The sequence below is a fragment of the Saimiri boliviensis genome, chromosome Y (genome assembly GCF_048565385.1).
Source record: "Saimiri boliviensis isolate mSaiBol1 chromosome Y, mSaiBol1.pri, whole genome shotgun sequence".
NCBI lineage: Eukaryota > Metazoa > Chordata > Mammalia > Primates > Cebidae > Saimiri > Saimiri boliviensis.
Window position 1 is genome coordinate 22,072,895 of NC_133471.1, and position 23,049 is coordinate 22,095,943.

The 23,049-nt window shown below is 51.8% G+C and overlaps 1 protein-coding gene across 2 annotated transcripts in view; it reads left to right on the forward strand.

Moving 5' to 3' along the window:
* The window catches only part of P2RY8 (P2Y receptor family member 8), a 55,290-nt gene that overhangs the window by 9,762 nt on the left and 22,479 nt on the right, over window positions 1-23,049 (forward strand). The window contains exon 1 of one of the 2 annotated variants that reach the window (XM_074392429.1): window positions 3,144-6,665. The exons of the other annotated variant lie outside the window; for it this stretch is intronic. The gene's annotated coding sequence lies outside the window, so the exon portion shown is untranslated. Of the gene's footprint in view, window positions 1-3,143; window positions 6,666-23,049 lie in introns of those variants that run through there. 2 annotated transcript variants of the gene reach the window in all.

A 23,049-nucleotide genomic window follows, 5' to 3' on the forward strand; every position in this document is an offset into this window, starting at 1 on the left:
GCAGATGCCAGGAGCCCCTCCCCGCCGTGTGACAGCCAGAGACGTCCCTGCTCCCAAGCGTCCCGTGGAGGCCGCAGTGGCCCCAGGTGAAAGCCTGTGGCCGAGACTCAGCCTGGGGGATGCCAGCGTCCAGGACACGTCCCCTGACTGCCGCTGGCCCCTGGGGCTTCCCGTGGTTTTAGACGCACCCGGGGATCCCAGCAGAGCCTGAGAGCCTGTTGTGTGGAATCCTATGTGAGCTGACCTAGGCCACTCCTGGATTCTTCCCCTAAAGCCACAGGGTGCCGGGGGGACAGGGGCATCACGACGCGTCGCCATATGGGGTGGAGGAGGTTGGGGACCCGCCTGGGACCCGGCAGCATGGGTCCTACATGGCCCTGCGTGGCCACAAAGACATGGGGTGGGCGTGTTGAGTGCCAGACAGGTCTGTCGTTATTCACGGGTGCCTTTCCACGTTATCTGCCGTGGGTCTGACCACGGCCATGCCATGAACTAATGGCTAACCTCAATTTCCTCTTCTGTCAAGCAAGAAAAACCCGTACTTTCCCTCCGCTCGCCACAGGGGTGCTGTAGCCATCAACAGGCTCAAAATCAATACGAAGGGACGCAGGAACGTGGCCTCGAGGCCTGGAAAGTCCGGCTGGGCGTGGAGGCTCAGCCTGTGATCCCAGCACTTTGGGAGGCCGAGGCGGGGGGATCGCCTGAGGTCGGGAGTTCCAGACCAGCCCGGACAACATGGTGAGACCCGTCTGTACTAAAATACAAATAATTAGCCAAATGTGGTGGCAGCACCTGCAATCCCAGCTACTCCGGAGGCTGAGGCAGGGGAATCCCTTGAACCCGGGAGGCGGAGGTTGCTGTGAGCTGAGATCGTGCCACTGCACTCCAGCCTGGTGACGGAGCGAGACTCTGTCTTTAAAAACAAACAAACAAACAAAAACACACACACAAAAAAACAGTCAGAGACATGGGAAGTGATACGAGGCAGAAATGTCATCGCCAGCAGGAGGGGCCGGCAGGTGGGGACCCTCACCGCCCTGAGCCTCACTTCTGCAATCCACAAACAGGTCCCTCACTTCCGCCCCAGGAGCTCATGAAGGACCCCAGCTCCGAGCCGACATCGGGGGTCACACAGGACATGACTGACAATTTTTCTGGCTCAGTGATGATTTTCTGCTGGGAAGGGTTGATACATCTATGCATCTACCCATATGGTAGATGGATAGATAGATGATAGATAGATAGATAGATAGATGACAGATAGATAGATAGATAGATGATAGATAAATAGATAGATGACAGATAGATAGATAGATAGATAGATAGATAGATAGATAGATAGATAGAATGCATGGATAGAAAGAGAGATACATGATAGAATGGGTGGATAGATAGATAGATAGATAGATACATAGATGATGGAATGGATGGATAGATAGAGAGATAGATGATAGACAAATAGATCAAATAGATGATAGATAGAATGGATGGATAGATGATAGAATGGATACATAACTTAGATTAATTACATAGATGATAGAATGGATGGATAGATGCATAGATAGATGATAGACACATAAATAGATGATAGATAGATAGATACATACATACATACAATGGATGGATATAGATAGATGATAGATAGATGACAGATAGATAGAATGCATGGATAGAAAGAGAGATACATGATAGAATGGATGGATACATAGATAGATACATACATACATAGATTAGATACATAGATGATGGAATGGATGGATAGATACAGAGAGAGATGATAGACAAATAGATGATAGATAGATAGAATGGATGGATAGATGCATAGATAGATGATAGACACATAAATAGATGATAGATAGATACATAGATACATACATAGAATGGATGGATACATGGTAGGTAGGTAGGTAGAGAATAGATAGAATGGATGGATATAGATAGATAGATAGATTAGATACATAGATGATAGAGTGCATGGATGGACAGATAACACATGGTAGATAGATAATAGGTAGAAGATAGGTAGATGATAGACGGATACATAGATACATAGGCAGATAGATTAGACAGATCCCATAGACACATAGATAATAGATAAGATACATGGATACACAGACACGTAGATGATAGATAAGAGACAGAAGGTAGGTCCCTGATGAATAGATGGGTACATAGATAGATGATAGATGATACAGATAGATAGATAAAATAGATGGATACATGGAAACATGGATGATAGGTAACAGAAGATAGGTAGATGAGGAGTAGATGGATAGATAGGTAGACAGATGGCAGATATAGATAGACCAGCCTGGCCAACATGGTGAAACGCTGAGATCACAGGTGCACACCAAGCCTGGCTAATTTTCTTTTTTAATTGTATTTAGTTTTGCTTTTTGCTTTAGAGAGGGGGTCTCAGGCTGGTCTCAAACTCCTGACCCCAAACGGCCTTACTGCCTTGGCCCCCCAAAGTGCTGGGCTGACAAACAGCCAAGAGCCACCCCGCCCTGCTCAACTTAACGGGGATTGTAGGGACTCCTGACATGTTTCAGGATTCACTGACAAATCCCCGGCATCCGGCTCTGGCACCGCGGCCTGTAAATCTGCTGTGTGTCACTCTGAAGCTCAGTAACGACTTATGTAGCTAACCTTTCCTTGCCCCTTTTTCTTTGAGATGGAGTCTCACCCTGTCGCCCAGGCGGCAGTGCAGTGGCACGATCTCGGCTCACAGCAACCTCCGCCTCCCGGGTTCAAGCGATCCTCCTGCCTCAGCCTCCTGAGCAGCTGCGATGACGGGCACCCGCCACCACGCCTGGCTCATTCTTCTATTTATAGTAGAGACGGGGTTTCACCGTGATGTCCAGGCTGGTCTCGAACTCCTGACCTCAGGGGATCTGCTCTCCTCTTCGGCCTCTCAGACTGCTGGGCTGACAGGCGTGAGCAGCATACCTGGCCTGTTGTAGCAAATCTTTAAAAAATACTTTAAGTTCTGGGGCACATGTGCAGAACGTGCAGGATTGTCACACAGGGACACACGTGCCAGGGGGGTGTGCTGCGTCCATCACCCCGGCATCTGCATTAGGTACTTCTCCTAATGCTCTCCCTCCCCATGCCCCCACCCCCTGCTGTCCCTCCCCGTCCCCTAGCCCGCCACCCCCCAGGCTGCACAGTGTGATGTCCAGAATGGCCTCATTTCTATAGGGCCAGCTTGGGGACAGGGCTGTCCCAGCGAGGGGCAGCCAGGCTGGGGACCGGGGCTGCTCACAGGGCTGCCCCTTCACAAGCTGTGTGGCGTGGCGGGGATGGCAGTCAGTGTCCCCAGAGCTGGCTGGAAAGAGGAACTCAGGGCTCAGCGGGGCCCCGGCCGCGCCCGTGTTCCCGACAGTCAGTCTGTGTTCGCCGTGGGGGAGGATGTAGGGGAGGCTTGGCTCCTGGAGACGACTTGGTAACAGCGCATCAGCAAACCCATGTTCGTGGTCCTTTATCCTCGCGGATGGGGCCCCCCGCTCATCATGACCCCACACGGGGCTTTATTTGCAAATGTAAACATGGGTCCGGGCACGGTGGCTCACGCCTCTCACCCCAGCACTTTGGGAGGCTGAGGCGGGTGGATGGCCCGAGGTCAGGAGTTCGAGACCAGCCTGGCCAACATGGTAAAACCTTGTCTCTACTGATAAGACAAGAATTAGCAGGGCATGGCGGCACGCACCTGTCGCCCCAGCGACGCGGGAGGCTGAGGCAGGAGAATCGCTTGAACCCGGGAGGAGGAGGTTGCGGTGAGCCCAGATCTCGCCACTGCAATCCAGCCTGGGTGACAGAGCGAGACTCCATGTCAAAAATCATCGTAAGTGAAAAAGAAAAGTAAGGCTGGGCCACAGAGTGAGCCCGCGTCTCTGCAAAAACAAAACATGAGCCAGCCTGGTGCCCTGCAGCTCTGTTCCCAGCTGCTCTGGAGGCTGAGGTGGGAGGATCACTTGAGGCCAGGAGGTGGAGGCTGCAGGGAGGTATATTGTCAGCATCGTGATGCAGCCCGGGCGACAGAGCAAGACCTTGTCTGTTACTACCAAAGTAAAAACGAACATGAAAATGCATCGGAAGGTCGGGCATGAGCCCAAAGTCTGCAAAGCACCGTCCCCGGCAGGAGCCGGTCGCCTCGTGGGTTCTTGTCCGTGCGCTGGAGTTTCGGCTGGAGACATCCAGACCTGAGCCTGCACAGGGTGTCTGAGAAGACGCAGCCAGCTCCCTCCTCGAGACGTGGTTTAGAGACGGGCCCCGACCTCCCAGCCGGCTCTGTGAGCTTTGGAAGACGGTCCTAGGGTCTGTCCCAGGAAGCGACGGTGCAGAGCAGCCCCGTGGTAAAGTTGAAAGGTCAGGCTTGGCCAGGACGCAATGGCCCGCGCCTGTCATCCCAGCCCTTTGGGGCGCTGAGGCGGGCGGATCACCTGAGGTCGGGAGTTCGAGACCTGCCTGAGCAGCATGGAGAAACCCCGTCTCTACTAAAAATATAAAACATCAGCTGGGCCTGATGGGGGGGGCGCCTGTCGTCCCAGCTACTCAGGAGCCGGAGGCTGAGGCAGGAGAATCGCTTGAACCCGGGAGGCGGAGGTTGCGCTGAGCCGAGATCGCGCCATTGCACTCCAGCCTGGGCAGCAAGAACGAAACTCCGTCTCAAAAAAACGAAAAACAGAGTTGGCTGTGGAGGGTCAGTATGAGTTGGCAGGTCACGTCTTGGGGGCTGTCCCCCACACGGAGCACTCGCTGGTTTTTTGGGTTTTGTTTTTTGTTTGTTTGTTTTTTCAGATGGAGTTTACCTCTTCTCGCTCAGGCTGGAGTGCAGTGGTGTGATCCCGGGTCACTGCAGCCTCCGCCTCCGGGGTTCAAGTGATTCTCGTGACTCAGCCTCCCCAGTAGCTGGGATGACAGGCACCTCCCACCACGCCCGGCTCATTTTTATATTTTTAGGAGAGACGGCGTTTTACCATGTTGGCCAGGCTGGTCTCGAACTCCTGACCTCAGGTGATCGTCCTGCCTCGGCCTCCCAAAGTGCTGGGATGACAGGCGTCAGCCACAGCACCCGGCCTAATTTTTGTGTTTTTAGTAGAGACGGGGTTTCACCATGTTGGCCAGGCTGTTGTCAGAAAACTGACCTTAGGTGATCCCCCCGCCCGGGCCTCCCAGCGTGCTGGGGTTCCACGCATGAGTCACCTCGCCTGGCCTGATGTTTCAGTTTCTGTTCATGCTGGGGTGACAGTGGACGGCTTCACTTCCTAAAATACTAACACTGAAAACGTGGGCCGGGTGCGCTGGCCGAGAGCTCTCATTCCAGCACTTTGGGGGGCCGAGGCGGGCGGATCACAGGCTCAGGAGATCGAGACCAGCCGGGCCCGCATGGTGAGTCAGACCCGTCTCTACTAAAAATACAGACATTAAGCAGGCGTGCTGGCGGGGGCCTGTCCGCCCAGCTAGTTGGGAGGCTGAGGCAGGAGGATCGCTTGGACTCTGGAGGTGGTCTTCGGTGACCCGAGATTGCGCCACTGCACGCCAGCCTGGGCGATAAACGGGAAACACACACACACACGGACACACACGGACACAGACACACACACACACGGACACACACATACATACACACAGACACACACAGACACAAACACACAGACACACATACACATACACACTGACACACATATACACACATACAGACACACACAGACACACACAGATACACATACACAGACACACATACACACGAACACACACACACATACACACACATGCACAGACACACACATACACACAGACACGCACATACACAGACACAGACACATACAGACATGCACACACACATGCAGACACATGAAGACACACACAGACACACACACAGACACACACACACAGATACACATACACAGACACACATACACACGAACACACACACACATACACACACATGCACAGACACACACATACACACAGACACGCACATACACAGACACAGACACATACAGACATGCACACACACATGCAGACACATGAAGACACACACACAGACACACACACAGACACACACAGACAGACACACATACAGACACACAGACAGACATGCACAGACACAGACACACATGAAGACACACAGACATACACAGACATACATACACATAGACACGCACGTAGACACACAGACATACATACATACACAGACACACGGACACACACAGACAACGCCATATTAAAACAAGTTGCATTAGGAGAAAAATATGCAAAATCCCCTCCCGTGACCTCCGGCCGCCCACCGGGGCCCGTCGCCAAAAACAGGAACTTTCCACGTGTCGTTGCTCCGCGGCTTTCAAAAGCCCTGCACACACCCTTGCAGAGCACAGCTTGCTGCACCCAGGCCGAACACACACACACACACACACACACGCACACGCACACGCACACGCTGTGTGTGTGTCCAGGCGTGGTATAGGCCTAGCCAGTGAGATTTCTGCGGAGGAGCAGAGAGCTGGCCGTCCCCTCCTGTGCCGCAGCTCCTTCCCATGGGGTAGCCGCCTCTGGATTAGGGGGAGCTCCACGAGGACCCCCTGCCCTGCTTGACAGCCGCTCCCAACAGTCCCGCAAAGCCGGCATCACGCAGGACCCGTGGCCTCCCTGCTGCCACTGCTGTAAGTCACGGGGACATGGGAGGGCTCGGGAAGCAGAGGGTCCCCTGCACAAATACCGCAGCCAGCAGGGCGAGGCAGGCCACAGGGCCTGGTGGATGCCAGAGAAAGCCCTCAGCTCGGCGTCCCTTTGGGGCTTGTGATGTTCACTAACCCCCGGCTCACCAGAGTCCTGCCATCTGTCTTCGGGGTCCCCAGCCTCAAGACAGGGGCTGTGGAATGTGCAGAAGCTTTCAGGGGTTGCAGAGAGAGCTGAGGCTGGCCTAGAAGAGACCTGTCTCTTGCAGGTCTTAAGAAAGAAACAGGCCGGGCGCGGTGGCTCACGCCTGTCATCCCAGCACTTTGGGAGGCCGAGGCGGGTGGATCAGAAGGTCAAGAGATCGAGACCATCTGGTCAACATGGTGAAACCCCGTCTCTACTAAAAGTGCAAAAAATTAGCTGGGCATGGTGGCACGTGCCTGTCATCCCAGCTACTCAGGAGGCTGAGGCAGGAGAATTGCCTGAACCCAGGAGGCGGAGGTTGCGGTGAGCCGAGATCGCGCCATTGCACTCCAGCCTGGGTAACAAGAGCGAAACTCCGTCTCAAAAAAAAAAAAAAAAAAAAAAAACAGAAATAAGAAAACAGAGAAATCATTGAATGCAGATTTCCCCTTGCAAGCCAGTGTGTCCTCTGAGGAGAAGTAAAGGCGGCCCCCTGCGAGCGCTGGATGACTCTCCAAAAAAACAAAGTGAGCCTCCGTCACAGCGTGCGCCCCCAGACCCCCTCCTGACACCTGTCCCCGTTTGCTTTCATGGTGTGCGGAGGACAGGTCGTTTTTGGTTTTCACAAATACAAACAGTTGACGGCGACGGAGGGCAGCGGAAGCCGCTCTGACGGGCCCTTTTTCTCTGGGGTTTGCATGACTTCATCACACAGGCGCTATTGGGATCAGCCCTGTTTTACCACTAAGGGAAACTGAGGCAAACATGGGGGGGTCCTGTGTTCAAGACCTACAGCCAGAAAGAGACAGAGGTGGGCGTTAGGTGCTCCGTGGTAGCCTTCAACCGTGTGCTGGGGAACGGGAACGGGTGCTGTGTGACTGCCTTTGAAAGGACCACGTGTCAGCCCAGGGCAGGAGGCATTGGCTCCGTTAAATCAATATGGCAATCAATAGAACCAGTATGGCAATCAATGGGGCCAATATGGCCATCCGTAGAAGCAATATGGCAATCAATGGAAACTTGAGTCGGGCTGGCTGAAGTCAGGGTAGACATTGTCAAATTGCATCACTAGGATTTTCAGGGTGGCTTCAGGCATGGCTGGATCCAGGAGCTGAAATGGCTGTCCCTTTCTGCTCTCTGTCTGTGTCTCTTCCCCGGTCTGAGCCCCACCTTTTTCTGCCTGCCTCAGCCCCGCGGGGTGTGGAATCCCTGGAGGAAGCCCACTTTCTCTGTAGGGAGGGAAAGGGGGTCTCTGCTAGCCCGGGGTCCCCATCTTTTCAGAGCAGAATCACATGGGAAAAGAGACGCCCTCTCTCTCCTGGCACCCATGAGTCACACCCGTCCAAGGCTTCCGACTGGCCGTGGCAGACCCGGATGACCCCTGCTCGGGGGACTTTTTATAAACAGAGTGAGGGAACCCTAAGTGGCCAGGTTTGGGCCGCACCCCTTTTGGGTGATTGACAGGCTTGGGCCACACCCCTCTGTCTTCCGTGATTGAGACTTGGGCCACACCCCTCTGTCTTCCGTGATTGACAGGCTTGGGCCACACCCCTCTGTCTTCCGTGATTGACAGGCTTGGGCCACACCCCGCTGTCTTCCGTGATTCACAGGCTTGGGCCACACCCCTCTGTCTTCCGTGATTGACAGGCTTGGGCCACACTCCTCTGTCTTCCGTGATTGACAGGCTTGGGCCACACTCCTCTATCTTCCGTGATTGACAGGCTTGGGCCACACCCCTCTGTCTTCCGTGATGGAGACTTAGGCCACACCCCTCTGTCTTCCGTGATTGACAGGCTTGGGCCACACCCCTCGGTCTTCCGTGATTGACAGGCTTGGGCCACACCCCTCTCCTCATTGATTGACAGTCCTGGAGAACCACACTCCCCAGCGAGGGAGTGACCCCAAGGGTGAGGGGTGTTGGGGGCACAGTTTCAATGGACACAGCGGACAGCTCAGAGCCAGTGCTGACCTGGACCAAAGCGGGCCACAGGGAGGCGAAGGGGCCGACGTCCGCCCTGCCCACTCTCCCATCACTGACTCCCTCTGCATGCATTCATTCACTCACTCTCTCATGTGCTCCACACTGGTCAAGAACCGGCGGGCGTCACGTATTCAGGCTTTCACTTATTCACTCCACGTGTAGGGACAAACCCTGCACATCGGTATTCGTGCGTGCATTCACCCGTTCCTGCACCAAGCAAGGCCCGTGTGCTGCTCATTCATTCATTCCCTCCACATTTGCGGGAGTGAATCCTGGGTGTCATTCATTGCTTCCCTCCACATTTGCGGGAGTGAATCTTTGGGTGTCATTCATTCATTGCCCCCCATTTGTGGGAGTGAATCTCTGGGTGTCATTCATTCCTTCCCTCCACATTTGCGGGAGTGAATCTCTGGGTGTCATTCATTTATTCCCCCCCATTTGTGGGAGTGAATCTCTGGGTGTCATTCATTCATTCCCTCCACATTTGTGGGAGTGAATCTCTGGGTGTCACTCATTCATTCCCCTCCATTTGTGGGAGTGAATCCTGGGTGTCATTCATTCCTTCCCTCCGCATGTGCAGGAGTGAATCCTGGGTGTCATTCCTTCCTTCCCTCCACATTTGCGGGACAGAATCCTGGGTGTCATTCCTTCATTCATTCTCTCTACATTTGTGTGGACGCCCTGAGCGTTATTCGTACACCCAGCCATTCATTCCTTCCAGTCACTGGGCATGTCCTGTGTCCCCCCCCACCCCACACACACACACCCGCCCTGCACTTACCAAGCCCACCCTGGACGCACAGCCTCAGGTGAAGGAGAGCAGGTCCACGGGAGCGTAGAGCAGGCCCTTTGTGTGGCAGGAGCAGTGACGACCAGCCCAGCCGGGACACCCCCACCCAGGCAGTGCTGAAGGCGTTGAGCAGCAGACGCCCCGACACAACAGCAAAGGGGGTCCAGCCGGGGGCCAGCAGCCTTCCGAGCTGAGAGCCGCAGGGGCTGACAGCGTTTTGCGCTGAGGGCCTCGAGCAGAGTCTGACCCACGAATTTATTCTCTCCGAGCAGCTGATCATGATTATCAAACAGGTGTTTGATAGCAGGCTGAGGGCTATTCATTCATTCATCCTGTTATTCATTAATAATAATATTATAATAACTCCTGCAGGCTGAGGGCTATTCATTCATTCATTCGTCCTGAGTGTCATTCATTAATAATAATAATATTATAATAACTCCTGCAGGCTGAGGGCTATTCATTCATTCATTCATTCATCCTGAGTGTCATTCATTAATAATAATAATATTATAATAACTCCTGCAGGCTGAGGGCCATTGATTCACTCATTCATCCTGCGTGTCATTCATTAATAATAATCATATTATAATAACTCCTGCAGGCTGAGGGCTACTCATTCATTCATTCATCCTGAGTGTCATTCAATAATAATAATAATATTATAATAACTGCTACACGCTGAGGGCTATTCATTCATTCATTCATCCTGTCATTCCTTAATAATAATATTATAATAACTCCTGCACGCTGAGGGCTATTCATTCATTCATTCATCCTGAGTGTCATTCATTAATAATAATAATATTATAATAACTGCTGCAGGCTGAGGGCTATTCATTCATTCATTCATCCTGAGTGTCATTCATTAATAATAATCATATTACAATAACTGCTGCAGGCTGAGGGCTATTCATTCATTCATTCATCCTGTCATTCATTAATAATAATCATATTAGAATAACTGCTGCACGCTGAGGGCTATTCATTCATTCATTCATCCTGAGTGTCATTCAATAATAATAATAATATTAGAATAACTGCTGCACGCTGAGGGCTATCCATTCATTCATTCATCCTGAGTGTCATTCAATAATAATAATGATATTAGAATAACTGCTGCACGCTGAGGGCTATTCATTCATTCATTCATACTGTCATTTAATAATAATAATATAATGACTGCTGCACGCTGAGGGCTATTCATTCATTCATTCATACTGTCATTTATTAATAATAATAATATTATAGTAAATCCTGCAGGCTGAGGGCTATTCATTCATTCATTCATCCTGAGTGTCATTCAATAATAATAATAATGTTATAATAACTCCTGCAGGCTGAGGGACTCCTGAGGGGCTTTGCTGTTCAGTGATAGCTGGAGGACCCCGTTGAGACCCACCCTTCTAATTTGCCGGTATTCTGAGTTGACCCAAGGCCCTGCAAAGAGCAGGTGCAAACACATCTTCCCGGCAGGGCAGGACCATGGCCCAGCGTCACGGAGGGCCAGGCTGATACACCCCAGGTCTCTTCTCCGTGGGGAGCTCTCAGGGTGCAGTGTGGTCCCTGAAAGTCCCCCGGGGAGGGCTGCAGCCAGACACGGTGCAGAGTTCAGCCCCAGAGGTGCAGGTGTGTTCTGGCTCAGACGCACGTATTTGGAGATTATTGCAAAGCAGATGGAGGCACCTTCTGTAGGCCCAGAAAACTCCGGGCCTGGGTCCCAAGAAGCCAAGAACCATGACGTTTTTTGCCTTTCTTGCTCTCTTTTGAGACGGAGTCTCGCTCTGTCGCCCGGGCTGGAGTGCAGTGGCGCGATCTCGGCTCACTGCCACCTCTGCCTCCTGGGTTCAAGCCATTCTCCTGCCTCAGCGTGCCAAGTAACTGGGACTTCAGGTGCCCGCCACCACGCCTGGGTAATTTCTATATTCGTTTTAGCAGAGATGGGGTTTCAACATGCGGGTCAGACTGGCCTCGAACTCCTGACCTCGCGATCCACCCACGTCGGCTTCCCAAAGGGCTGGCATTACAGGCGTGAGCCACCACGCCCAGCCCAGAGCCATGGCCTTCCAAACACTCATGGTGCAGGTTCCTTACACCCTCTGTGCCTCAGTTTCCCCACATGTAAAGCAAAGATGACAGGTGTGTCTTCCTAGGAGGGGTGTGCCTAAAAAAACGTGCACACATTCAACGTGTTGCCCTCTCCAGGTCTCAAGGACCTTAACCCTTCCCTTCCCTGTGGTGTCCAGGTAGGCAGGAAGGAAGCTGTGTGTGGCCGGGGTCGGGTGGAGGAGGAGGACATTCAAACAGTGCTGGCCTTGAGAACTCGGAAGCCTTTGTCTGTGGCTTCCCGGCTGACGCCACCAGGTCGCTTTCCCTGTCCCGGGGGAGAGGGTCACCCTGGCCATGGCCACGACCAGACACAGGAAGTCAGAGAGAAAGCTGAGGGCAGCCGTTCCTGCGTCACAATCGTTTCTCATTGAGGTGGCAGTTCACATCCTGGAAAAGTCACCGTGTCAAGGTGAATGACTGGGGTACGCTTGGCACATGCCCAGGGTTATTCACCAGCACCCCTCGCCAGCCCCAGCCGTGGACGTCTGCTTTCTCTCTATCGGGATCGGCTGTGCTGGGCATCTGTGTCTGACTCCTCTCCCCGACACGATGCCTTTAGGGTGCATCCACAGCGTAGCCTGGGTGACAGCCTCGTTCCTGTTCCTGGCTGCGTAGTCTTCCACCTTGTGGATGAGAGGGCCACGTCGTGTTTATCGTCTGTCTGCTGACACACGCTTAACCTGTTTCTGCCTTCTGGCTGCTGTGCATCGTGCTGCAGGGAACGTTCATAGACAAATTTTTATTGGTGCCGCCGTTTCTGGTTTTGTGTTTTTTGACACAGAGTCTCTCTCTGTCCCCCAGGCCGGACTGCAGTGGCAAGATCTCAGCTCACTGCAGCCTCCACCTCCCGGGTTCCAGCGATCCTCCTGCCTCAGCCGCCTGAGTAGCTGGGATGACAGGCACCTGCCACCACGCCCGGCTAATTTTTGGGCTTTTAGTAGAGACAGGGTTTCACCATGTTGGCCACGCTGGTCTCAAACTCCTGGCCTCAGGTGATCCACCTGCCTCGGCCTCCCAAAGTGCTGGGATGACAGTTGTGAGCCACGCCCTGCCTCACCCCTTCTTACATGAGACATTTTCTAATGTTACCCTCACTTTCCAAAATGATATGCAGAAATAATGTATCATACACATAAATTACATATACATTGTATATACACAGAACACGATCTATAGAGTATATTGTATAGAATTTTGTAACACTATGTTCAATGTTACATATAATGTACGTAAATTATCAGGCATAGCATTAATAATACTATGCAATATATTATACATAATTATTAAATATACATACTATAGAATATGTTTATTATATAATAATTTGTCTATAAATTGTTGTATAAATAATATAGAAGTAATATACATAATATTATAAACTAATAAATTGTATAATTTATATTATGTATAAATTATTATATATGCCATGAATATAGTAAGCTCCGCGTGGCCAGGGTGGGGTGGGGGGAAGGCTTGGAACCCTTTGCAAGTTCTCAAGCCCAGCATTGTTTGAATTCCCTCCTTCCCATCCCCACCCTGGCCACAGAGAGCTTATTATATATCGTATATTGTATGTATTGTACATAATCATTAAATATACATACTCTATAATATATTTAATTATATAATAATTTGTAGATAAATTATTGTATATAAATCATATATGTAATATACATAATTTTTATATCATTTTATATAATTATGTATATTACTTAAATATTATTAACTCGATATGTCTATATAGCCTTAATGACAATATAAAAGAGAAACAAACGTAAATAAAATGTTAATAAGATAATATTTAATTTAATATGACGCACTGGGCCACAAATTACACTAAGACATCTTTAAGGAGCTGGGCGAGGTGGCTCATGCCTGTAATCCTAGCATTTTAGGAGGCCAAGGCAGGTGGGTCGCCGGACCTCAGGAGTTCGAGACCAGCCTGGGCAACTTGGTAAAACGCCCATCTTTACTAAAATACAAAAAAATTAGCTGGGTGTGGTGACTGTAGGGTCAGCTACTCCGGAGGCTGGGACGGGAGAATTGCTTGAACCCCAGAGGTGAAGGTTGCAGTGGGCCACCAGGTTACTGCTGCAGTCCAGCCTGGGCGACAGAGTGGGAATCTGCCTTCAAATGAAGAAAAAAGGCGTCCTTAAGAGCTGGATGCAGTCGTCCACCTGTGTAATACCAACGCTTTGGGACAGGAGGATCTCTTGAGTCTAAGAGTTCGAGACCAGCCAGGGCAACAAAACATGGTATTGTCTCTCCACCCCGCCCCCCACCCCCTCAAAAAAAGCATCATGAGACAATGTTTGCTTAACAAATTCTCCACCTGTCTTTATTTCTCTCTGGCTTGTACCTAGGAGGGGGGTCGGTGCGTTACACGGTCAACTATTTCAGGGACCACCTGGTAATTTTCGGAGTCAATTTGCAAGCATGCAGGACTTCAACAGCACAGGGAGGGCTCTAGCTTTTATTAAGGAAGGTGTCCCCCGCCCCGTTTTTTTTTTTTTAGACAGAGTTTTGCTCTGTCACCCAGGCTGGAGTGCAGTGGTGCAATCTCGGCTCACTGCAACCTCTGCTACCAGGATTCCAGTGATTCTCCTGCCTCAGCCTCCCGAGAAGGTGGGATTACAGGCACCCGCCACCATGCCTGACTAATTTTTCTATTTTTAGTAGAGACGGGGTTTCTGCATGTTGGCCAGGCTGGTCTCGAACTCCTGACCTCAGGTGATTAACCCGCCTCGGCCTCCCAAAGTGCTGGGATGACAGGTGTGAGCCACCATGAGCCTGTAATGTTAATTTCTTGTGCTGAGAGGTTGCCTAGGGTGTGAACTGCTTTGAAACCCTTTAAAATGTCCTTTGCTGTTGGCCTGAGAACCCCCTAAATGAAGATAATCCATCTCTGCCTCTGATCACTGGAGGCTGGGGGTCCTTTCACCTTGAACAGGGGAGAGATTGAAGCTGAACCCACTTTCGTCTCAGCCAAGAGTTCCGGTCACTGGGGGTTTGGGTCCAGGGAACAAGGAAGAATCAGTCTGTTGTGTTCAATCCATCAATCAGCTTCACTGAGTCTGACCGAGCTCAGCTTTGGGTTTAGAACTCAGATTTGGCCTTAGGTGAACACACACAGCTTTGTGGTGAAGGGGGCCCAGCTTTGGGTTTCAGGGAGTCCAAGTTTGGGTTTCAGGGAGCTCAGGTTTGGGTATACGGAAGCCCCTCTCTGGGTTTTAAGGGAGCTCCTCTCTGAGTTTTAAGGGAGCCCCGCTTTGGATCTAAGTGAGCCCTGCTTTTGGTTTAAGGAGGGAGCCCAGCTTTGGGTTTTAATGAGGTTTCTCTTTGGGTTTTAAGGGAGCCCCGCTTTGGATCTCAGGGAGCCCTGCTTTCGGTGTAAGGACGGAGCCCAGTTTCGGATTCAGGCAGGAACAAGATAGTTGACCTCTGGGTCCCCTCTCCTTGGCTGCTTTGCTGATCAGCCTTCTGGAAACACGATGCCTACACTCCATCTCATCACAGTTAAAGTATCACAGGACAAGTCAGTGTCAATTAACCCTGAGTCACGATCTTTAAACAGAGAAGCGCTCTTAGGAAGTCATGCCGGCCGGGCACGGTGGCTCACGCCTGTAATCCCAGCACTTTGGGAGACTGAGGCGGGCGGATCACGAGGCCAGGAGTTCGAGACGAGCCTGGCCAACATGGTGAAACCCCGTCTTTACTAAAAATACCAAAAAATAATTTTAAAAAATAATTATCTGGGCATGGTGGACGCCCGTAATCCCAGCTCCTCAGGAAGCCGAGGCAGGAGGATCCCTTGAAGTCTGAAGGCGGAGATTGCACTGAGCCGAGATCGCGCCACTGCACTCCAGCCTGGACGACAGAGCAAGACTTTGTCTCAGCAAAAAAATAAACAAATACAAACAAACAAAACTTTTTAAGATTGTTTGAATAGAACAAAAAAAAAAAAAAGAAAAATAGGGAAAGGAAGTCTCCGAGCTCATCGGCTAAATGAAATCTCTGCCTCATACCCTGCTAACACCCCCGACGCGCCTGCCCAGTCATAGCAGGAGAGCTTGAGTTTCAGAATCGCTGCCGTCTGTGTTGGTTTTCTGAGTCACAGCAGGACCCACACACACGGTCAGCCACCTCCATTTCTTTGTCACTGAACTGCGTTTCCCGTGAAGTAGCTCATTCCACGCCCGGCGGCTTCCTGCGTCCCAGAGCGAGGCTGACGTCCTGCCTGCTGTGCCCGCGTCCCCACCCACAGGTGTGTGCACAGGCGAGGGTACTCGGACGTGGTTTTTGCTCGTTTTTGAGACGGAGATGCCCCCGTCGCCCAGGCTGGAGGGCAAAGGCGTGATCTCAGCTCACCGCAACCTCCACCTCCCAGGTTCAAGTGATTCTCCTGCCTCAGCCTCCTGAGTGGCTGTGACTACAGGCGTCTGCCACCATGCCTGGCTAATTTTTGTACTTTTGCTTCACACGGGGTTTCCCCATGTTGCTCGGGCAGGTCTCGAACTCCTGACGTCTGGTGCTCCACCCACCTCGGCCTCCCAAAGTGCTGGGATTAGAGGTGTGACACACCACGCCTGTCCATACTTGGAAATTTAAAAACAACTGTAATACACACACACACACACAGACACACACACACACACACACACTAATTTTGTTTGTAAAAAGGGCTTCTTAGAATAGCAAAGGCCTAGAACCAACCCAAATGCCCATCAATGATAGACTTGACAAGGAAAACATGGCACATTGTCATAGACACCAGGGAATATGATGCAGCCATGAAAAAGGGTGAGTTCCTGTTCTTTGCAGGGACCTGGATGAACCTGGAAACCATCATTCTCAGCAAACTGACACAGGAACAGAAAATCAAACACCGTGTGTTCTCACTCAGGCGGGTGTGGAACAATGTGAAGGCGCGGACACAGGGTGGGGAGCATCACACACTGGGGTCTGTTGGGGTGAAATAGGGGAGGGACAGTGGGGGAGGAGGAGGGATCACCTGGGGAGAAATGACAGATGTACGTGATGGGGGGTGAGGCAGCACACCACACTGCCACGTCATCCTCCATAACCAGCACAGGTACCCCAGAACCTCAAGTACAATAAAAAAGGGGGGCTGCTTTTGTCCTTCAGAATCTGCTCTCCGCCCAGTGATGACGCCCCGTGCTGAACTCTGAGAATGAAACACACAGATCAGAGAGACACAGCCCCTGCCTAGCAAGGGACCCGGATCACCATCCGGACGGTGCCCCGCGGGCCACGGCATGCAAATGTCCCCGAGCCAGTGGCGCGCTTTGCCGGATGATGCAATCAGGGAAACTCAGCAGACACCCGAGACGGCTCGGAGCGCGGTGCTCACGGCCCGGTCTTTGTGCTCAGCTGGGAGGATTCTTGCTCTGTGATCTGCGGCAGATGCCGACAGCTCTTCCAGCCCCCACGCCTGGCAGCTGCCCGTTCACTGGGGCTGCTGACTGACTTTGAAGTCAGTAGCACGAGGCGTTCATTCAGAGGCAGGTGTTCTCACGGTGACAGGGGTCACTGGGTCTGCAAAGACGGGGGACTTTGAGGTCACGAGGGAGGGGGGCGTAAAACACAGCCCATCTCAGTTAAAAAAGAAAACGTGGCTGTGTGGCCAGACACGGTGGCTCACGCCTGTCACCCCAGCACTTTGGGAGGCCGAGGCGGGTGCATCCCCTGAGGTCAGGAGTTCGAGACCAGCCTGGCCAACAGGGTGAAACCCCGTCTCTACTAAAAATGCAAAAATGAGCCGGGCGTGGTGGTGGGCGCCTTTCATCCCAGCTACTCGGGAGGCTGAGGCAGGAGAATCGCTTGAACCCAGGAGGCGGAGGTTGCAGGGAGCTGAGATCACACCATAGCACTCCAGCCTCGGCGACAGAGGGAGACCGTGTCTCAGAAAGAAAAGAAAATGTGATTTCCAGACTTCACCGTCACCTGAAGGAGAGAGGACGCAGGGACTCTCTTCTTTCATATTTTAATTAATTGATTAAATTAATAAATTTGAGATGGAGTCTCTCTCTGTCACCAGCTGCAGTGGCGTGATCTCGGCTCACGGCAACGTCGGCCTCTGGGGTTCAAGCGATTCTCCTGCCTCAGCCTCCGGAATAGCCGGGATCACGGGCACGCATCAGCACGCCCGGCGAAGTTTTGTATTTGCAGTAGAGACAGGGTTTCACCATGTTGGCCAGGCTGGTCTTGAACTCCTGAACTGAGGTGATCCACCTGCCTTGGCCTCCCAAAGTGCTGGGGTTACAGGCGTGGGCCGCCGTGCACGGCCAGAGCCTTTCCTTGTGAACAGCGTTGAATGAGAAATCCAGCCCTTTTCTGTTGGTATTTCTTGATCTTAGTGACCCCGAGACCCGTCGGGGGGCTTGTCTGGGGCTATTAATTTGCGATTTCGTTGATGAGCTCCGACGTGCAGCGACTTTTCATAGGTGAATCTGACACCTGCTACGCATGTTTGGTGAGGTGGCCTGTGTTTAAATGGGGCTGTTTGTTTTCCAGTGATTGATTCCTAAGAGGGTGTGTGTGTGTGTGTGTGTGTGTGTGTGTGTGTGTGCATTTTGCATACTGGTTATTTGTTTTTAAAATAGTTCTTTTCTTCCGTCTTTTTTTAGTTTGTATTTTACTGTAAGTCCTGGGGTTCATGTGCAGAACGTGCAGGATTGTTATGTAGGTATATACGTGCCATGGTGGTTTGCTGCACCCATCAACCCATGATCTAGCTTCTAAGCCCCGCATGCATGAGGCATTTCTCCTAATGCTCTCCCTCCCCTAGCCCCCAGCCCCTGACAGGCCCCAGTGTGTGACGCTCCCCTCCCCGTGTCCACGTGTTCTCATTGTTCAACACCCCCCTATGAGTGAGAACACGCGGTGTTTGGTTTTCTGCTCTTGTGTCAGTTTGCTGAGAATGATGGTTTCCAGCTTCATCCAGGTCCCTACAAAGGACACGAACTCATCATTTTTTCTTTCTTTCTTTCTTTCTTTTTTTCTTTTTTTTTTTTTTTTTTTGAGAGAGGCCTCGCTCTGTTGCCCAGGCTTGGGGGAACAGGGTGCAATGATTGCTCAGTGCAGCCTCAACCTCCTGGCCTCCAGAGAGCCTTCCATCTCAGCCTCCTGTGCAGCGGGGACTCCAGCTGTGTCCCAACATGCCCAGCTAATGTTTTACAATTGTTCACATAGACAAGGTCTCACTTTTCTTTTTTTTTTTGAGACAGAGTCTCGCTCTGTCACCCAGACTGGGGTTCAGTGGCAAATCTCAGCTCCCTGCAACCTCCACCTCCTGGGTTCAAGTGATTTTCCTGCCTCAGCCTCCCCAGTAGCTGGGATGACAGGCATGTGCCACCACGCCCGGCTAATTTTTGTACTTTTAGTAGAGACGGGGTTTCTCCATGTTGGCCAGGCTGGTCTCGAACTCCTGACCTCAGGAGATCTGCCTGCCTCAGTCTCCCAAAGTGCTGGGATCACAGGCGTCACCCACCGTGCTGGGTGCAGACCAAACATTTTTAGCCAGAACAAAGTCCAGCTTATCAATTATTTGTTTCCCGGATGCTGCTTTTGATATGGTGCCTAAAATGTCATCCGCAAATCTGAGGTCAATTACATTCTCTTCTATTCGAGCCTGCACAAGTTGTGTATTTTTGCATTTTATGTTGAGGTCTGCTGCTCCGCGCCCGTCATCCCGACACCTCGAGAGGCCAGGGTGGGTGGATCACTTGAGCCGAGCTGAGAGGGCACCTCTGCACTCCAGCCTGGGTGACGCTGCGAAACTCTGTCTCAACAACCAAAAAAAAAAAAAAAACAGGACAGTGGAGTATTCGCTTAAAGATACATACGTAGAAAGGCTAGAAATCAAAGAAATCGAACACTTATAAGTGGGTCTCACTCACCGGTGAGTGTTGAACAATGAGGATATGTGCACACAGGGAGGGGAGCGTCACACGCTGGGGTCTGTTGTGGGCGACTAGGGGAGGGACAGCGAGAGGTGGGAAGGTTGGCGACGGGTAACATGGGGAGAAATGCCAGATGTATGTGACCGGGGCATGGAGGCAGCAGACCACGTTGCCACGTGTGTACCTATGCAACAATCCTGCGTGATCTGCACGTGTACCCCAGCACCTAAAGTGCAATAAAAAAAGAAATAAAACCACAGAACTCTAATCAGTTCCTGTGACGTATGACTTACGACCATCACATGAGCAAGAGTCGAAAAAACCAGCAACGTCTAACAAAGTCGACTCCCAAAAAGCACACCGTGGTCAATGAATGCGGAAACCCGACACCCTGCCCGGGCACCGTGGCTCACGCCTGTCATCCCAGCACTTTTGGGAGGTCGAGACGGGCAGACTGCTCCAGGTCGGGAGTGGCACACCAGCCTGGCAAACATGGTGAAACCCCATTCCTACTAAAAACACAACAATTAGCATATGTAGTGGTACCAACCTGTAATCCCAGCTACGCGGGACTCTGACGTAGGAGGATCACTTGAACCCAGGAGGCACAAGCTTCAGTGAGCCAAGATTGTGCCAGTGCACTCCAGCCTGGGTGAGAGAGTAAAACTCTTGATTCAGCAATATAAATAAATAAATAAATAAATAAATAAATAAATAAACAAATAGGGCGGGACGCGGTGGCTCACGCTCGGAATCCCAGCACTTTGGGAGGCCAAGGTGGGCAGATCAGCAGGTCAGGAGCTCGAGATTATCCTGGCCAACAGGGTGAAACCCCATGTCCACTAAGAATACAAAAAATTAGCTGGGCATGATGGCACACAACTGTAGTCACAGCTAGTTTGGGAGGCTGAGGCAAGAGAACCGGCTTGAATCCAGGAAGGGGAGGCTGCAGTGAACCGAGATCACGCCACTGCGCTCCAGCCTGGGAGACAGAGAGAGACTCCATCTCAAAAACAGAGCACTCGGTAAGCAAGCAGCAAACAAACACGCCAACCTCTGTGGCCCGGAGGAAAACATGACGGGAAACCTCTTACCCCTCATAGCAGAAAGGTGGGGGAGTCTCTCTAGTGGATGGCATGTCTCTTTGCAAAAGATACGTTGCTAATAATTTCTGCTTCCCTGCGGTGTCTACACACCCACACACACAGACCCACACACACACACACAGAGACACACACACACAGACACACACACGCACAGACACAGACACACACACAGACACACACACACAGGAACACACACACACACACGCACACAGACAGACACACACACAGACACAAACACACACACAGACACAGAGAGACAGACACACACACAGACACACACAGGAACAGACACACAGAGACACACACAGACACACAGACACACACACACAGAGACAGACACACACACAGACACATACACAGACACACAGACAGACACACACAGACACACACACACAGACACACACACAGACACACACACACAGAGACACAGTCACACACACACACAGACACTGACACACAGAGACACAGACACACAGAGACACACAGACAGACACACATACAGAGACAGACACACACACAGACACACATGGACACACACACGAACACAGACACACAGACACACACACAGACACACACAGGAACACACACACACAGAGACACAGACACACACAGGCACACAGACACACACACAGAGACACACACACACAGAGACACGCACAGGCACACACACACACAGTCACACACACACACACACACTGACACACAGACACAGACACACACAGACACACACAGAAACAGACACACACACACAGGAACACACAGAGACACACACACACAGAGACACACAGACACACACACATACAGAGACAGACACACACACAGACACACATGGACACACACACACAGAGACACAGACACACACAGGCACACAGACACACACACACAGACACACACACACAGACACACACACACAGGCACACACAGGCACACAGACACACAGACACACACAGACACACACACACCCCTACAGGCACCTGTCATTTTTATATTAAAGCCACTTTGCCACGTTGGCCAGGCTGGTCCGGAGCTCCTGGCATCCGTCGTCCGTGGCCGGCTTCCACACTCATGAGCTGCTCTGCCTCGCTGCTTCTGGCCGTGGCTCTGACGTCCGACCCCACCCCAGCCCCGAGATGTGTCCTCGCTCAGGTTTCGGCGTCCTCGTCTGTGATGGGGTGAGAGGTCAGTGACGGCAAGGCAGTGAGGGGTTCGTGGGGGCATTTTAGGGAAGCGTTCTTCATCCACGGATGTTGGAAACAGTCATCAGCCCCGAGACAGAGGATCCCTCAGCAACGCCATTGTTACGTCCTGGGCTGCAGGGAGGGGACCCTCGCCGGCCGTCGAGCCACGAGAGCGCAATGGACCAAGGAAAACACGCACACGGATCCCTGACGCGTGTGGGGTCGTCCTTCCTGCCGTGTCTGAGCTCCGTGGGCCGCAGCCAGACCTCAGCATCTAAACTCACACCCGACCGGCCGGCACCTGAAAACGTTTCTGAACAGGTGACGGCCACGGAGCGCGGGGACACGCCTGTGAGCACGTCCGGCGCGGGTGTCTCGGGGACAGTCCAGGGACACGGAATGTGCCACGTGCCTGTGAGCACGGCGGGTCTCACAGCTGCAGAGGACGGGGCCGCACAGAGTTATGAGCACACTTATGATTTATTCTTTAACAAGAAAGAAACTTTAAAAGGAACTTTTCTTCTTCCCACAATTATGAGACCACCATCCCTTGCCATGACATGACCTCGTTTCTAGAAACATCTCTCTGGGGTGTTTTTTTTCTCCCTAGAAGCCTCTTGGAGACACTCTTTGGAAAGTACACCTGGGCTCTCTGTGTTCGTTGAAAGCTCCTCTTTTTTTTTTTTTTTTTTTTTTTTTTTTTTTTTTTTTTTTTTAATGGAGTCTCGCTCTGTCACCCAGGCTGGAGTGCAACGGTGCAATCTCAGCTCACCGAAACCTCCACATCCCGCATTCAAGTGATTCTCCTGCCTCAGCCTCCAGAGTAGCTGGAGTTACAGGCGTGAGCCAGCACACCTGGCTAATTTTTGTAGTTTTAGGAGAGACCGGGTTTCCCCATGTTGGCCAGGCTGGTCTCGAACCCCTGACCTCAGGTGATCCGTCCCCCCACCTCAGCCTCCCAAAGTGATGGGGTGACAGGCTTGAGCCACCCCGCCCGGCCCTGAAGGCTGCTTCTCACACACAGTTGGTTGACAGCAGGTGAATCTGACTTGATTCTGCTGACATTTCACACCAGATGATCCTCTGGGATGGGCTGTTG